Genomic DNA, 16,577 nt, shown 5'->3' with positions numbered 1-16,577 from the left:
TAAAAACATAATGACAGTTACAATAAAGCCAGATTACCAACAGCAGAGTCTGTGAACAGTTTTTTACCTTAATGCAAAACCTTCCACTGCCTGTTCCCTCCACCTCCCCTCCCTAAACACTTACCTGATTCTTCTCTTGAGACAACGCTTTTCCTGGCTGCAATTGGTTCCTGCTTCTGTCAATCAAATTCTGGAAGGAGGGAGGGGCCAAGTCACACTGTGAGTGTCAATGAACACACACAGCTTGGCTCTCAAGCACGCCTGCACGTTTTCCCCCGTAGCACATGGCACATTTAAAAATATGGCGTGCTATGGAGGACCCCAGAAGAGGAGGTGAGAGACCGCTCTACAATATTGTTGTACAGAGCACGGAAGTATAGCATGTTTATAATTTTAATTAAAAAAAATGAAGGTTTACAAACACTTTAAGAAGGGAAAAGAGAAAGAAGAAAAAAAAAGGGGAGGGTGTTGGGTTGGGGAAGGCCACTAAGGGGAGTAGATTTTGGTCTAAAAGGATGTTCATCTGTTATGATCTGCCCAAGTTTGGATTAAAGCCTTCTATGATCTGTAAAATGTCATTTGAATCAAGTTACTGTTTGCTCGCTCTACTGAGAATGTAAGTTATAGCTATCTTGCCACCACTGAATCAGTTATAAAGCTCACACTTGCAATGCTTAGTATTGGGGAGGCAGAACATTTTCCATAACTCCTTGCCATTCAGTACTGTTTTTTTCTGTGCATGGGATGGTGTACTTCTGTATTGACGTTTGCGTTATTAGTAATTAATGAATTGTATTATTCAGCACACCTCTCTGCCCTCTTGGCTTGTATCCAATTAGTGAGTTCAGACTAAAGCAGATCAGGTTTCTGCCATGGGAGAGTCACCATTTTAGACTGTATGGAACAGAGCCCAGTCACTTCTCTGTTCCTTCTGTCACCTGCCCCAGGATCAATCAGTCAGGCTGTTCTCCGACTCTCTCCTGAGAAACAGAACAAAAGCCTTGGATGTGGAACAAGGTGTTAAGGTTCACCTGTTGTGGCAGTTGAACACACAAAGACTTGGCAGACGGAAAATGTACTGTGTGCCACGCAGGGATAAATTATATTATTAGTCATAGTCATCGTGTTGAGAGCTACTGTACATCTCCTTTTTTATATTTTTTTTTGTTTTTGGGTTAAGACTTTAATAATAAAAGATGCAGCTTTTGAAAAAAATCATACTGTCGCTGTATACTGTGACATGTCAGGAATTTATTTAGTGAGACTTGTAAAATGACTGAAAGGTCATATTTATTAAGTTTTTTTAAATTTAGAAGCAGCTGCCTTCAAGGACCTGTTACAGTTCACAGCGATTCCACACAAAAGCCATCACCCATCAATGATTAAGTACTTTCACTGGCATGCCGATCTCAGTATAAAGGTAAACAGCCCTCTTTAGGCAGCTCCATCAGTGCTTTGGAACCTCAAAGCACCTATCCTTTGGCTCACTAGTTTTCTGTTTATGGATGTTAGTTAAGTGGTAAAAAAAGGAATGATTTGCCTGGGTCTACGCATTATCTTAAAATGAAGACTGAGTCCTAGTGCGCGAGTGCGCACCTGCGCGCTCATGCACACTCATACATATGGGTGTGCACCTGCCACCAAGGCTGGCACCAAACGGCCTATTTAAATGGAAATACTGTACTGGCTAATTGCTCTTTGGTCTGCCCTCTGACCTGGTTTGCTCCTGACTCTGCTTGTCTGCTACCTTCCTTGACCTCAGCCTGTTCTCCAGATTCTACCTGTGCTTACTGTCTCTGCCTGATCCATCTCCATCGTTGCTGACATTGGCCTGTGACCCGACTTCTCTCCTGTCTGCCGTGTATGCCTGATTTGCCCGTCTGTTGCTGACCCGGCTTGCCTGACCCTGCATTCTGTTCATCCAACCTGCTACAGCTCCGTAGTCCAGCACGCTCTCATCTGGTTAATCTGCCTGCTACTAGCTTGCCTGCTGTAACGTTAGCCTGCTGCCAGCCTATCTGCTACCAGTCTGCCCTGCTGTGCCATCTGCCTGCTGCCAGCCTACACTGCTGAGACATCTGCTTACCACCAGGTGCTCTGTTCCTGGCATCCTTTCAGCAAGGTGACAGCTACCCACACAGACTACTGGACTGATCACAGCACTCATATCTCACTGTGCTCCCGTGGTTAGTGTTCCACTATCAGTGACCCCTGAGCCGGAGCTGTACGAGAGGCCTTCCTCTGCACGACAGGATCACTACCAGATATGTGACAGAACTGATGGCTTAAAAACTGTAAAGGTGAGGAGTACAAAGAAAAATGCATGGTGCCTACAGTGAAACATGGTGGTGGCAGAGTCCTTCTGTGGGGTTGCATGAGTGCTGCTGGTGTCGGAGCTGCATTTCATTGGTGATATCATGAATTCACAGATGTACTGCTCTATATTGAAAGATAAGGTACTACCATCACTCCGTGCCCTTGGTCGTTGTGCACTTTTCCAACATGACAGGGTGAAAGTGATTCAGTGGCCAAGTATGTCTCCTGATCTGAACCCAACTGAATACCTATGGGGAATTCTGAAGAAAGAAGTTGAGCACCACTCTCCATCCAGCATCCAGGCTCTAAAAGAGGTCGTTTGTGAAGAATGGAAAAAGATAGATGTTGCAATATGTCACCAACTTGTTCATTCCATGCCTAGTAGACTTGGTGCTGTCCTTACAAAATCATACAAAATACTAGATGTAGTAGTTTTTGTTGTGGGGTGTATTCATTTTTTCATCAACTAATCTGAGTAAAACTGAAGATTTTATCATCTAAGTTATATTATTAGCCTTACTTTCATGTAATGAGCTAAACAAATATTCTATAGAACTCAGTTTTGTCAAAATATTGGAAATTGTTCTTTTGTTCATTGAGATATTGTGATTAAAATCTTACTTTTCAAAAGGGATGTACTCATTTATGCTGAGCACTGTATATATATATATATATATATATTGTAACGGGGTTCGCTCGGCAGCGGGTGTGTGTGACCCCCTGGATGGGTGCACAACACCAAAACACAGGCACGGCACAACAACAGTGGAGGTGAAAAACAAAAAGGTGCAGTTTATTTACAATATTTACAGGAAAACGTCAAACCAAAAAGAAACATCAAATCAAATCCACTAGGTACAGCCTGATGCTATACCTAGTCCCTGTTATTTGGAGGCTAGCCACACAGGCTGTTGTCTCACTGCACTCAGATAGTAGGTTGCTCCCCAGCCAGTTCAGGCACAGACCTGGTTCCAGGTTGGAACAACTCCCGAAGCAGGCTGGGAAGTTTTATCAAGGCCTTAATGAGCCACTTCAGCTGGGCTCATTACCGCAGTGCTGAAGGACTCAGCACTTCCCCCTAGTGGAACAAATCCCCACAGAGTCTAAACTTTGGACAAATGTATCGTCCATCCAGGACGCAACCAGGTGATTTCACCTGCCTACTGTCACAATATATATATATATATATATATATATATATATAGATAGATAGTACAGCGCTGAGCAAACTGTTGGCGCTATATAAATCCTGTATAATAATAATATGTATATATATATACATATATATATATATATGTATATATATATATACAATGCCTTTACAAGCACATGAACTTTAATGGCATACCAGTCTTATTCCATAGGGTTCAATATTGAGTTGGTTCACCCTGTGCAGCTACAGTTGCAAGAAAAAGTATGTGAACCCCTTGGGATTACGTGGAGTTTTGCATGAATTGGGCATAAAATGTGCTCTGAACATCATCTAAGTCACAACAATAGAAGAACACAGTCTGCTGAACATAATACTACACAAACATAAGATGTTGCCATGGTTTAATTGCACATAACATGTAAACATTCACAGTGCAGGGAGGAAAAAGTATGTGAGGCCCTAGCTTAATGACTTCTCCCAGAGCTAATTGGAGCCAGGAGTGAGCCAACCTTGACTCTAATCAGTGTGATGATATTGGATGTGTTGCTGACAGCTGTCCTGCCCTTAAAAAACACACACCTGTTTTGGGTTTACTGGTTTCAAGAAGCACTGTTTGATGTGAACCATGCCTCGCAGAAAAGAGCTCTCAGAAGACCTACGATCAAGAATTGTCGACTTGCATGAAGCTGGAAAGGGTTACAAAGGTATCTCCAAAAGCCTTGATGCTCATGTGTCCATGGTAAGACAGACTGTCTACAAATGGAGAAAGTTTAGCACTGTTGCTACTCTCCCTAGGCGTGGTCGCCCTGTAAAAATGACTGCAAGAGCACAGCACAGAATGCTGCATGAGGTAAAGAAGAATCCCAGAGTGTCAGCTAAAGACTTACAGAAATCTCTGGCACATGCTAACATTTTTGTTGACACATCTACAATAAGGAAAACATTAAACAAGAATGGAGTACATGGGAGGACACCACGGAGGAAGCCATTGCTGTCCAAAAAGAATATTGCAGCACGTTTGAAGTTTGCAAAAGAGCACCTAGATGTTCCACGGCACTACTGGCAAAATATACTGTGGACAGATAAAACCAAGATTGAGTTGTTTGGGAAGAACACACAACACTATGTGTGGAGAAAAAAAGGCACAGCACACCAACATCAAAACCTCATCCCCACTGTAAAACATGGCGGAGGGAGCATCATGGTTTGGGGCTGCTTTGCTGCCTCAGGGCCTGGACAGATTGTTGTCATTGATGGGAAAATGAATTCCAGAGTTTATCAAGACATTTTACAGGAAAACGTACGACCATCTGTCCACCAACTGAAGCTCCGCAGAGGATGGGTGATGCAACAGGACAATGACCCAAAGCATACAAGTAATTCAACAAAATAATGGCTGTAACAGCACAGAATACGCCTTCTGGAGTGGCCCAGTCAGAGTCCTGACCTCAACCCGATTGAAATGCTGTGGCATGACCTTAAGAGAGCGATTCACACCAGACATCCCAAGAATATTGCTACACTGAAACAGTTTTGTGAAGAGGAGTGGTCCAAAATTACTCCAGATCGTTGTGCAGGTCTGATCTGCAACTACAGGAAACGTTTGGTTGAGGTTATTGCTGCCAAAGGAGGGTCAACCAGTTACTAAGTCCAAAGGTTCACATACTTTTTCCTCCCTGCACTGTGAATGTTTACATGTTATGTGCAATTAAACCATGGCAACATCTAATGTTTGTGTAGTATTATGTTCAGCAAACTGTGTTCTTCTATTGTTGTGACTTAGATGACGTTCAGAGCACATTTTATGCCCAATTCATGCAAAACTCCACGTAATCCCAAGGGGTTCACATACTTTTTCTTGCAACTGTATAACAACTTTAACTCTTCTGGGAAGGCTGTCCACAAGGTTTAGGTGTGTCTATGGGAATGTTTGACCATTCTTCCAGAAACGCATTTGTGAGGTCAGGCACTGATATCAGATGAGAAGGCCTGGCTCGCAGTCTCCGCTCTAATTCATCCCAAAGGTGTTCTAACGGGTTGAGGTCAGGACTCTGTGCAGGCCAGTCAAGTTCCTCCACCCCAAACTCGCTCATCCATGTCTTTATGGACCTTGCTTTGTGCACTGGTGCGCAGTCATGTTGGAACAGGAAGGGGACATCCCCAAACTCTTCCCACAAAGTTGGGAGCATGAAATTGTCCAAAATGTCTTGGTATGCTGATGCCTCAAGTGTTCCCTTCACTAGAACTAAGGGGCCAAGCCCAACCCCTGAAAAACAACCCCACACCATAACCCCCCCTCCGACAAACTATACACTTTTACAATGCAGTCAGGCAAGTACCATTCTCTTGGCAACCGCCATACCCAGATACGTCCATTGGATTACCAGACAGAGAATTGTGATTCGCCACTCCAGAGAACACATCTCCACTGCTCTAGAGCCCAGTGGCGGCGTGCTTTACACCACTGCATCTGACGCTTTGCATTGCACTTGGTGATGTAAGGCTTGGATGCAGCTGCTCGGCCATGGAAACCCATTCCATGAAGCTCTCTATGCACTGTTGTGCTAATCTGAAGGCCACACCAAGTTTGGAGGTCTTTAGCTATTGACTCTGAAGACAGTTGGCTGACCTTGCTCTGTCATTTTACGTGGCCTACCACTTTGTGGCTGAGTTGCTGTTGCTCCCACTTTGTTAAAATACCACTAACAGTTACCTGTGGAATATTTAGTAGCAAGGAAATTTCTCGGATGGACTTTTTACACAGGTGGTAACCTATCATGTTGAATTCACACCTGAATTCACTGAGCTCCTGAGAGCGACCCATTCTTTTACAAATGTATGTAGAAGCAGTCTGTATGCCTAGGTGCTTGACTTTACACACCTGTAGTCATGGAGGTGATTGGAACACCTGAATCCAATGATTTGGAGGGGTGTTCCAATACTATGGGCAATACAGTGTGTATATATATATATATATATATATATATTAGGGATGCACTGAAACTTCGGTGGCTGAAATGAAAAAAAAGCACAGATACAGGTGCTGAAAAAACCCACCCCTCGTTACCGCACCGCCCGCCGTTGCTGCTACCGCCACCAGCGGCCGCTCAGTAGTCCACAGCCTTACCTGAGAAACCATCGATCCCGGCGCTGGGCATAGAGATGAGTGAAGGACAGATGGATGCCACTCATCTCTATGCCCTTGGAGGACAGGAGCAATGTCACTTCCCGTTCCAGCCATTTTTTTTTTTTAAGTATTAGATCAATGCTTTTTTTTTTGATCCAATGCTTTACATTGCAGAGGAGCGATGTATGGTCTTATTAATAAAAATGATTAAAATGTTTTTTAAAGGGACAGTGCAAAAAAACAAAACAAAAAACAAACACATTAAATAAATAATAATAAAAAAGTTTAAAGTGCCCCCCTCCCCCTGTGCTTGCACTTAGTGGTGAACGCATATGTAGGCCATGTCCACATATGTAAATGGTGTTCAAACCACACACGTGAGGTATCACCATGAACGTCAGAGCAAGAGCAATAATTCTCGCACTAGACCTCCTCTGTAACTTTACACTGCTAACCTGTAGAAATTTTTAAAGCATCACGCCATTCCACGAGCGTGTGCAATTTTAAAGCTTGACAATTTGGGTATGTATTTACTCGCCGTAACATCCTCTTTCATATTTTACAAAAAAATTGGGGTATACATATATACAGTTGCAAGAAAAAGTATGTGAACCCCTTGGGATTACATGGAGTTTTGCATGAATTGGGCATAAAATGTGCTCTGAAGGTCATCTAAGTCACAACAATAGAAGAACACAGTCTGCTGAACATAATACTACACAAACATTAGATGTTGCCATGGTTTAATTGCACATAACATGTACACATTCACAGCGCAGGGAGGAAAAAATATGTGAGGCCCTAGCTTAATGACTTCTCCCAGAGCTAATTGGAGCCAGGAGTGAGCCAACCTTGACTCCAATCAGTGTGATGATATTGGATGTGTTGCTGACAGCTGTCCTGCCCTTAAAAAACACACACCTGTTTTGGGTTTACTGGTTTCAAGAAGCACTGTCTAATGTGAACCATGCCTCGCAGAAAAGAGCTCTCAGAAGACCTACGATCAAGAATTGTTGACTTGCATCAAGCTGGAAAGGGTTACAAAAGTATCTCCAAAAGCCTTGATGTTCATGTGTCCACGGTAAGACAGACTGTCTACAAATGGAGAAAGTTTAGCACTGTTGCTACTCTCCCTAGGCGTGGTCGTCCTGTAAAAATGACTGCAAGAGCACAGCGCAGAATGCTGCATGAGGTAAAGCAGAATCTCAGAGTGTCAGCTAAAGACCTACAGAAATCTCTGGCACATGCTAACATTTTTGTTGACACATCTACAATAAGGAAAACATTAAACAAGAATGGAGTACATGGGAGGACACCACGGAGGAAGCCATTTCTGTCCAAAAAGAATATTGCAGCACGTTTGAAGTTTGCAAAAGAGCACCTGGATGTTCCACAGCACTACTGGCAAAATATACTGTGGACAGATAAAACCAAGATTGAGTTGTTTGGGAAGAACACACAACACTATGTGTGGAGAAAAAAAGGCACAGCACACCAACATCAAAACCTCATCCCCACTGTAAAACATGGCGGAGGGAGCATCATGGTTTGGGGCTGCTTTGCTGCCTCAGGGCCTGGACGGATTGTTGTCATTGATGGGAAAATGAATTCCAGAGTTTATCAAGACATTTTGCAGGAAAACGTACGACCATCTGTCCGCCAACTGAAGCTCCGCAGAGGATGGGTGATGCAACAGGACAATGACCCAAAGCATACAAGTAATAATTCAACAAAACAATGGCTGCAACAGCACAGAATACGCCTTCTGGAGTGGCCCAGTCAGAGTCCTGACCTCAACCCGATTGAAATGCTGTGGCATGACCTTAAGAGAGCGATTCACACCAGACATCCCAAGAATATTGCTACACTGAAACAGTTTTGTGAAAAGGAGTGGTCCAAAATCACTCCAGATCGTTGTGCAGGTCTGATCTGCAACTACAGGAAACGTTTGGTTGAGGTTATAGCTGCCAAAGGAGGGTCAACCAGTTATTAAGTCCAAAGGTTCACATACTTTTTCCTTCCTGCACTGTGAATGTTTACATGTTATGTGCAATTAAACCATGGCAACATCTAATGTTTGTGTAGTATTATGTTCAGCAGACTGTGTTCTTCTATTGTTGTGACTTAGATGACGTTCAGAGCACATTTTATGCCCAATTCATGCAAAACTCCACTTAATCCCAAGGGGTTCACATACTTTTTCTTGCAACTGTATTCATTTTTAAAAACTGCGCATTTCGGTTTTCAGCCAAGTGCATTTTGAATTTTCGGTCTTGACACCAGAATTTTAATTTCAGTGCACCACTAAAACATATACGTATATATACAGAATATATATGTATATATCAAATATATCAAATAGCTTTTTCTTTATAAGTGGTCACTTGACCTCTGTTCTCAGCATAAGGAGGTTTAGAGGGTTGGGGGGTGAGGGCTGCAGGGTTTGCGTGTTAGTAGGAGGCAGAGAAAGAGCAATACACTGATCTTCCCAGTGTTGTTTCTTTAACCTAAAGGTGTTTTTGCTGCTCTTAAGCTTTATCATTAAAGATTGCTTTTAGTTTATGAAGCAACATCACAGTTACCCTGTTACATACACATGACTGGATGATTGGATATAGGATGATCTGAGAGACCCCAAGCTGTGTGGTAGAATTCCACAAGACAGAATATACTTTCAGTGGAGTGTATGTTATCTGTAAATTATTTGCACGGTGTGTTTGGCGGTTTGTGGATTTCCCTGGTGTGAAGGTGTGACTCTGAGCGCTGCTCACACACAGAAGGGGTGGGGTATGCTGGCGCTGTACCTCATATGTTGGAAGGTAGACAATATGAGTCACGATTGCAAACAATTATTATTTGGCTGCAATAAGATGCCAGGGCTGGCATGCTAGGTAACACATTATACACAGATACAGTCATGGCCGAAATTGTTGGCACCCTTGATATTTCTCCAGGAAATCATGTATTTCTCACGAAACGTATTGCATTAACACATGTTTTGCTATACACATGTTTATTCCCTTTGTGTGTATTGGGACAAAACAAAAAAAGGGAGGAAAGAAAGCAAATTCGACATAATGTCACACAAACCTCCAAAAATGGGCTGGACAAAAGTATTGGCACCCTTTCACAACTGCGGATAAATAAGAATGTTACAAGCATGTGATGCTCCTGTAAACTCACCTGGGGCAAGTAACAGGTGTGGGCAATATAGAAATCACACCTGAAAGCAGATAAAAAGGAGAGACGTTCACTTAACCTTTGCATTGTGTGTCTGTCTGTGCCACACTAAGCATGGACAACAGAAAGAGGAGACGAGAACTGTCTGAGGACCTGAGAACCAAAATTGTGGCAAAATATCAACAATCTCAAGGTTACAAGTCCATCTCCAGAGAACTAGATTTGCCTTTGTCCACAGTGCGCAACATTATCAAGAAGTTTGCAACCCATGGCACTGTAGCTAATCTCCCTGGTCGTGGACGGATGAGGAAAATTGATGAAAGATTGCAACGCAGAATAGTCCGGATGGTGGATAAGCAGCCCCAAACATGTTCCAAAGACATTCAAGCTGTCCTGCAGGCTCAGGGAGCATCAGTGTCAGCGCGAACTATCCGTCGACATTTAAATGAAATGAAACGCTATGGCAGGAGACCCAGGAGGACCCCACTGCTGACACAGAGACATAAAAAAGCAAGACTACAGTTTGCCAAAATGTACTTGAGTAAGCCAAAAGCCTTCTGGGAAAACGTCTTGTGGACAGATGAGACCAAGATAGAGCTTTTCGGTAAAGCACATCATTCTACTGTTTACCGAAAACGGAATGAGGCCTACAAAGAACAAAACACAGTACCTACGGTAAAATATGGTGGAGGTTCAATGATGTTTTGGGGTTGTTTTGCTGCCTCTGGCACTGGGTGCCTTGACTGTGTGCAAGGCATCATGAAATCTGAGGATTACCAAAGGATTTTGGGTCGCACTGTAGGGCCCAGTGTCAGAAAGCTGGGTTTGCGTCCAAGATCCTGGGTCTTCCAGCAGGACAATGACCCCAAACATACGTCAAAAAGCACTCAGAAATGGATGGCAAAGAAGCGCTGGAGAGTTCTGAAGTGGCCAGCAATGAGCCCAGATCTAAATCCCATTGAACACCTGTGGAGAGATCTTAAAATTGCTGTTGGGAAAAGGTGTCCTTCCAATAAGAGAGACCTGGAGCTGTTTGCAAAGGAAGAGTGGTCCAAAATTCCGGGTGAGAGGTGTCAGAAGCTTATTGATGGTTATAGGAAGCGACTGATTTCAGTTATGTTTTCCAAAGGGTGTGCAACCAAATATTAAGTTAAGGGTGCCAATACTTTTGTCCAGCCCATTTTTGGGGTTTTGTGTGACATTATGTCATATTTGCTTTTCTGCCTCTGTTTTATATTTGTTCCAATACATACAAAGGGAATAAACATGTGTATAGCAAAACATGTGTTAATGCAATACCTTTTTTGTGTGAAATACTTGATTTTCAGGAAAAATATCAAGGGTGCCAACAATTTCGGCCATGACTGTATATAATTAACCCCAGGTCAGCGAAAGATTATAATCTGTTCCTGGATTTCTCCTGACACTTTTGTCAACCTGCCTGTGTCTGGACAAGGTCCTTTAGCACCCAAGACAAAAAAGCTAAAGTGCGCCCCTCACTTCATGAGTTGTGATTTGCTTCAGCACCATAGGTTGTAGACCTTGCCCTTTTTGCAGCCCCCTTCTGCTGAAGCACCAAAAGTGGCCAACTCTTCTGTCTAACCAAAAAGAGGATACTCTCAGCGTACACTTCTCTACTATTTTTTAGGTTTCTTCAGCAGTGTAGATTGCAGGTCCTGCCCTTTTTGCGCCCCCTTCTGCTGAAGCACTTAGGGGTCCGACTCTTCTGCTTACAGTCCATGCTACAGTCTGCAGGTTGACAACATAATTAGATCTCCTGGGGCAACCTCTATGAGCACTAGTCTGTATGTCCTTCCAAATAAACAATGGAGAGTGCCGTATCTCTTTCGTGTTTCTCTTCTGTCCACCCCTTACACCAGTCCTGAAACTTGCTCGAACAAAAAAATCCAGCAGACGCCATTGGCAAGTTTGTTTTTTAAAGCTTCAAGGTTTAGTGCTGTTATCTATATCTTGGCTGTTGGTGGCTTACTTATTCCTGGTTTGTAAACTTTTAGATATTGTAGCCTTAAAGTCAATATTTGTAGTTTTAGATTTTGCCATCTTGACCCCAGTGGTTGGAAACTGGATGGTACTGAAGAAGGAAGTCAGGGCCCAACTGCAGGCCACTAAAAAGTGTTCAAGATCCCTCTCCCAGAACACCAATATCATTATTTCCCTCAGACCTCTAGCTGAAGCTTATTGCTGGTTGTAGGTGCCAGTGATGCTGGGCAGGGTACCCACGTTCACTGTGGTGCAGACAGCAGTGAGGGCTCTCTAGTGCAAATGTGAAAGTCAACTGGCTGCCATTTAAGGGTATTCTTGTTCTACCTAAGTTCTTGTGAACTCAACATTTTTCAGCAGTAAACTGTTTGAATTAAAGTCAACCTAGCACCAGATATGTTTTTTCAAATTTAATGTATCACGGAAAGTAATGTGTATGTTTAACACTTCCAGGTATTTTGAACCTCTCACAGAGATCACTGTATTCCATCTGACAATGCCTCAATTTGCTTTCCTTTCCAGATAGATGGCACCAGCTTTGTTGAGGCAAAATGCAAGCTCATTGTCTTCTTCCTGGACTGAGATGCCGGCAGGGAATGCCCTGGTGACAGTTGATTGGGTAGCAGTGGGCAGGTGTGACAGCTTCCTTCTATGTTCATCCCAAACCTAAGGTTGGGCCAAACCCAAGCTAATCCTTAGGCTCCATGCTCACTAGGCATTTTGATAATGCTGGTACTGTTAGCTGTGTAAAGTCACGTTAAAAACGTGTGTTTTTCAGCTTTTTTTTGCGTTTTACGTTAGTGTTAGCGACGTTTTCCCACAATTGGATTTTTTTTTTTTACCCCCAAAAAATTGCGGGGTTCTAACAAACATCCAAAAATGCCAGTTTGAAGCATTTTACCACGTTTTTCAGCGTTAGAGTGTTTTTACAGCTAAAACAACTCTAGAAAACCAACTAGTCCTGGTTTTTTTTCCAGCCAAGAAATGTCCCTGCCAAAAATCGTTGATTACAGTCTATGTGTGCATGGACATGTAGGATAACATGCTGGGGATTTACTGGCTGTAGAAAAAAACTTCAAAAGCCAAAAACAGCCTGTGTAAAAACGTCCAGTGTACATGAGTACTTGCATGAAATGCTTCGTCTTGCGGTAGACTGATGACATCAGTTCAGCCCAGGCATAGCCATTGGATTGCAGATTTAGGAACATTTTATTAATGACAAAAGGTGGAATTTTTTTCTGAAAAATTATACTGTTGCTGTATATTGTGACATACAGTATTTGGAAATTAATTATGAAGATTTGTAAAGTGACTCACAGGTTTACTTAACATACAGTTTGCTTAAATGGCATTGTTCTGTGCTTCAAATTGTTTACACAGTAAGGGAGAACTCATTGCAAGGAAGGCAGAAGTGTTAGTTAGGTGTGTTTTGTGTTATTTGCTGAATGTGAGACCACCCTGCCTTAATTCTTAGCTCTGGGAGGTTTGTGTGTTCCAGCTCCTCGTGTTACATTCTCCATATTATGAAATTAATATAAAATCCAGCAGGGATGGTGGGGACCTCATATAATGGGCATAGCAGAAGTGCAGATCCAGAAGCTCAGTGCAGGGATGGTAAAAACCCCTCATAATGGGCACAGCAGGTGCAGACTGTAGAACTCAGCAATGGAATGGTGGGAGACCCTTATAATGCACCCAGCAACTGTATACATGCAGAAACTCAGCAGAGAAATGGTGGTAATCCCTTTTAATTGGCACAGCAGATGTGCAGACCCAGGAAATGAGGTGGTAGAACCTCTCATAATGAGAACACATTAGGTACAGCTGGTGTACTTACCTGGTAACTCAGAGCAGGAATACTGTGAGACCCTCATAGTGGGCACAGCAGATGTGCAGACATGAGAAATCAGAGCTGGAATGGTCGGAACCCGTCATAATGGGCACAATAGGTGTGCGAGCCTGGATCTCAGGGCAGAAATGGTGAGAACCCCTCATAATTGACATAGCAGGTGTAGAGAGTTAGGAACACAAGGATGGTGGGAGCTGCAGTGAGTTCCTGGGTGGGAGACCCAGGAACTCTCTGCAGATATTACCAATAAAATCCTTGAGAGCTAGAAGAGAAAGGATAACTCTCCAACATCTACCAGATCCTGGAATATCATTTATGGGTGAGTTGACAATTAAACCCAGTACAGTGTCTGAGACACATTTGAGTATCAGTATTATGCAACTGAATTTTGCAGCTTTCAGTGCAATCATTGCATGTATGACAGACAGGTCAGAAACTGCATGATTGTAGCCTGTCACCAGTCTCTGTGACTCAGCCATGACACAATGTCTGGGTAGTAGGGTGTGATAGGGAGGTTGCCTGTGGCACTCAGTTAATTTTGGCATTTATTGCCAATATTTTAGGCAGTCGGAAGGGACGTTCTGGTCTCAGGCAACCTCTTAACCCTGAAAATGATTTGCTGTCATCTGGTATGACGGAATGTGGTCACATGGATAGAAGACATGAACACAGGCTTATATCATTCAGCAAAAATGAGTTTATAAAAGAATCCAAATCCTTTTCTCCTTATGTCATAATAGTTGGTGTCAAAAGGTTTTCATAAATATGTCAAGCAATGTGACTTATTTATTACAGGTACTTATATACTGTAGTCAGAGAAATAACAGGCGCATGGAATGAGCAGTCCACATAGTCTCTTGGATGGGTGTGGGGTCCAGAAACTGACCGGAGGGTAAGCAGTCTAAATCCCCGGGCAAGCTGTGGTAGAGTGAAGCAATGACTGACGTAGAAACAACGAGAGAGACACAGCACCTCTGAGTGTAGACTGTTAGGTCATTTAATAGTTAAAACATAAGTTTAACAACTCACATGTAGAAAGTTACAAGCAGGCTCATACGGGTTAATTGTGCACAGCGCCTTGTAGTTGAGTTCAGGAATGACAGTGAGTGAGGATGGCGGCTGGACATCAGGGAGCACTGGAGAGATGGAGAAATGTGAAAGCCTGGCAGGTCACTGGAAACTCCGGAGCGGCGGCGATGGCGTGTGATGTCATAGGCAAGCGTTTTGCTTGCTGCTTTAAAGAAGCGCTCTTGTCCACATCGGATCTTGCACATGCTCAGAAACGCGTTGCATGTCTATGACATCACACGCCAGCGCCGCCGCTCTGGACCTTCCAGTGACCTGCCAGGCTTTCACATTAGGCGCTCCTCCATCTCTCCAGTGCTCCCTGCTGTCCACCCAGCATCCTCACTCACTGTGATTCCTGAGCTCAACTACGAGGCGCTGTCCACAATTAACCCATAAAAAAACTGCCTGAAGCTTTAAAAAAAAAAAAAATATTTATTACATTTTAAAAATGTATTTCTAAAATAAAAAAATTGCCCAGAAATGAACATTTTGATGGAAAGCAAGCTAACATGATGGAATTAAAATAAATGCTTAAATGCAGCAAGTGGAAGTATATAAATTTGTTGGGTTTTTTTGTATTTGCTCAGTCCTCCCCTAAACAATGGCACTTTGACTTCAATAGGGAAGGGCAAAAATAATAACAAGGCAACTTGGTAGTGATGACTTTTCAATGTACATCAGTTCATGATCCAACCAGCAAGTTGGGATTGTCCCCTTGACCAAGGTGTGATGCTACTACTGCAGTTTCTATATACATTTGTATTTGAACTATGCATATGTCTGATGAGGACACTTTATATGTTATTTTTCCCAGCAAATATATTTTCTTTTTTAGTTATATATAAATCATTTTTGTGATTGGTTCTTATAATACTAATTGGTGGATTGCTTGCCACTAGTGACCCCTAGTGGTAAGATGCATAACTGCAGTCTAATGGAATGTCTATTAAAAATAAATAAGTGATGTATAAGTAATAGCTACAAAAAATAAAAGAGTGACATAGCTGAATAAAACGTCCATAATGAGTCCATAAATATAAAATCAATTTGTAATAAAGAGTCTTCCATAATTCACGTGCTTTCTTCTTGTGCTGATATCCCAAACACCATAAAGTAAAATAGTGCAGATAACATATAGTGCCACCTCAGTGCTCACAGAACTCTCACCTCAGAGCACATGGAAATGCGCTTTATGATATCAAATAGACAAAAGGATTCTTCACTTTTTCAATCCACAACCATGTGATAGTAATCAAATAATCAAACACCTTTGAGCTTTCAATAGATTGTCAAACCAGAGCCAGGGAACGTTCCCTTTAAGGGTGATGGAGGTCACACATTCCTATCCTTAAAAGGGAACAAAGGACACTCCCATGGTGCAGTATGTACTAATATAAAAATTTATTAAGAAGCAGTAATACACTCACATGTAGTAAATGAATAAAATGTCATAAAATCATCAGATACCGGCTTCACTTGTCAGCTGAACTCACTATTCACGTCTGCCCAGAGCCAAGCCCCTTACGCGTTACATCACACCCACGTGACTCTCTCATTATTGAGGTAACACAGGGGTCTCACTCCTAATATTCTGCTTACTACTGTAATACATTTCAATCAGGCCTGAAATTTTGCTTTATTTATTCATTAATTGATGTATTTTTCTTTTAGCTTTGGAAGGGGTTTGGAAGGGTTTAAACCATGTTCAGGTGTTTATTACAATCCGTGTCCCCATTGGGAAAATGCACCATTTGTATTTGTCCTGGTTTCCCAGAACATGAAGTGATTCACAGCATTGTGTTGCAGTAGCATGCAATCAAACACACATTACTGCAATGCATAGTAATACCTGAACTTCAATGTGCTGTTTTGTGCTGCTTTGT

The 16,577-nt window shown here is 42.5% G+C and overlaps 1 protein-coding gene across 1 annotated transcript in view; it reads left to right on the top strand.

The window, feature by feature from the left end:
* NINJ2 (ninjurin 2) overlaps positions 1-16,577 on the top strand; it is a 41,643-nt gene that overhangs the window by 16,222 nt on the left and 8,844 nt on the right. The window lies entirely within an intron of this gene.

The sequence above is a fragment of the Staurois parvus genome, unplaced genomic scaffold, assembly GCF_062004578.1.
Source record: "Staurois parvus isolate SC_StPar_1 unplaced genomic scaffold, SC_StPar_1.0 ptg000114l, whole genome shotgun sequence".
Classification (NCBI taxonomy): Eukaryota; Metazoa; Chordata; class Amphibia; order Anura; family Ranidae; genus Staurois; species Staurois parvus.
This window is presented reverse-complemented; position numbering and strand designations above follow the sequence as displayed.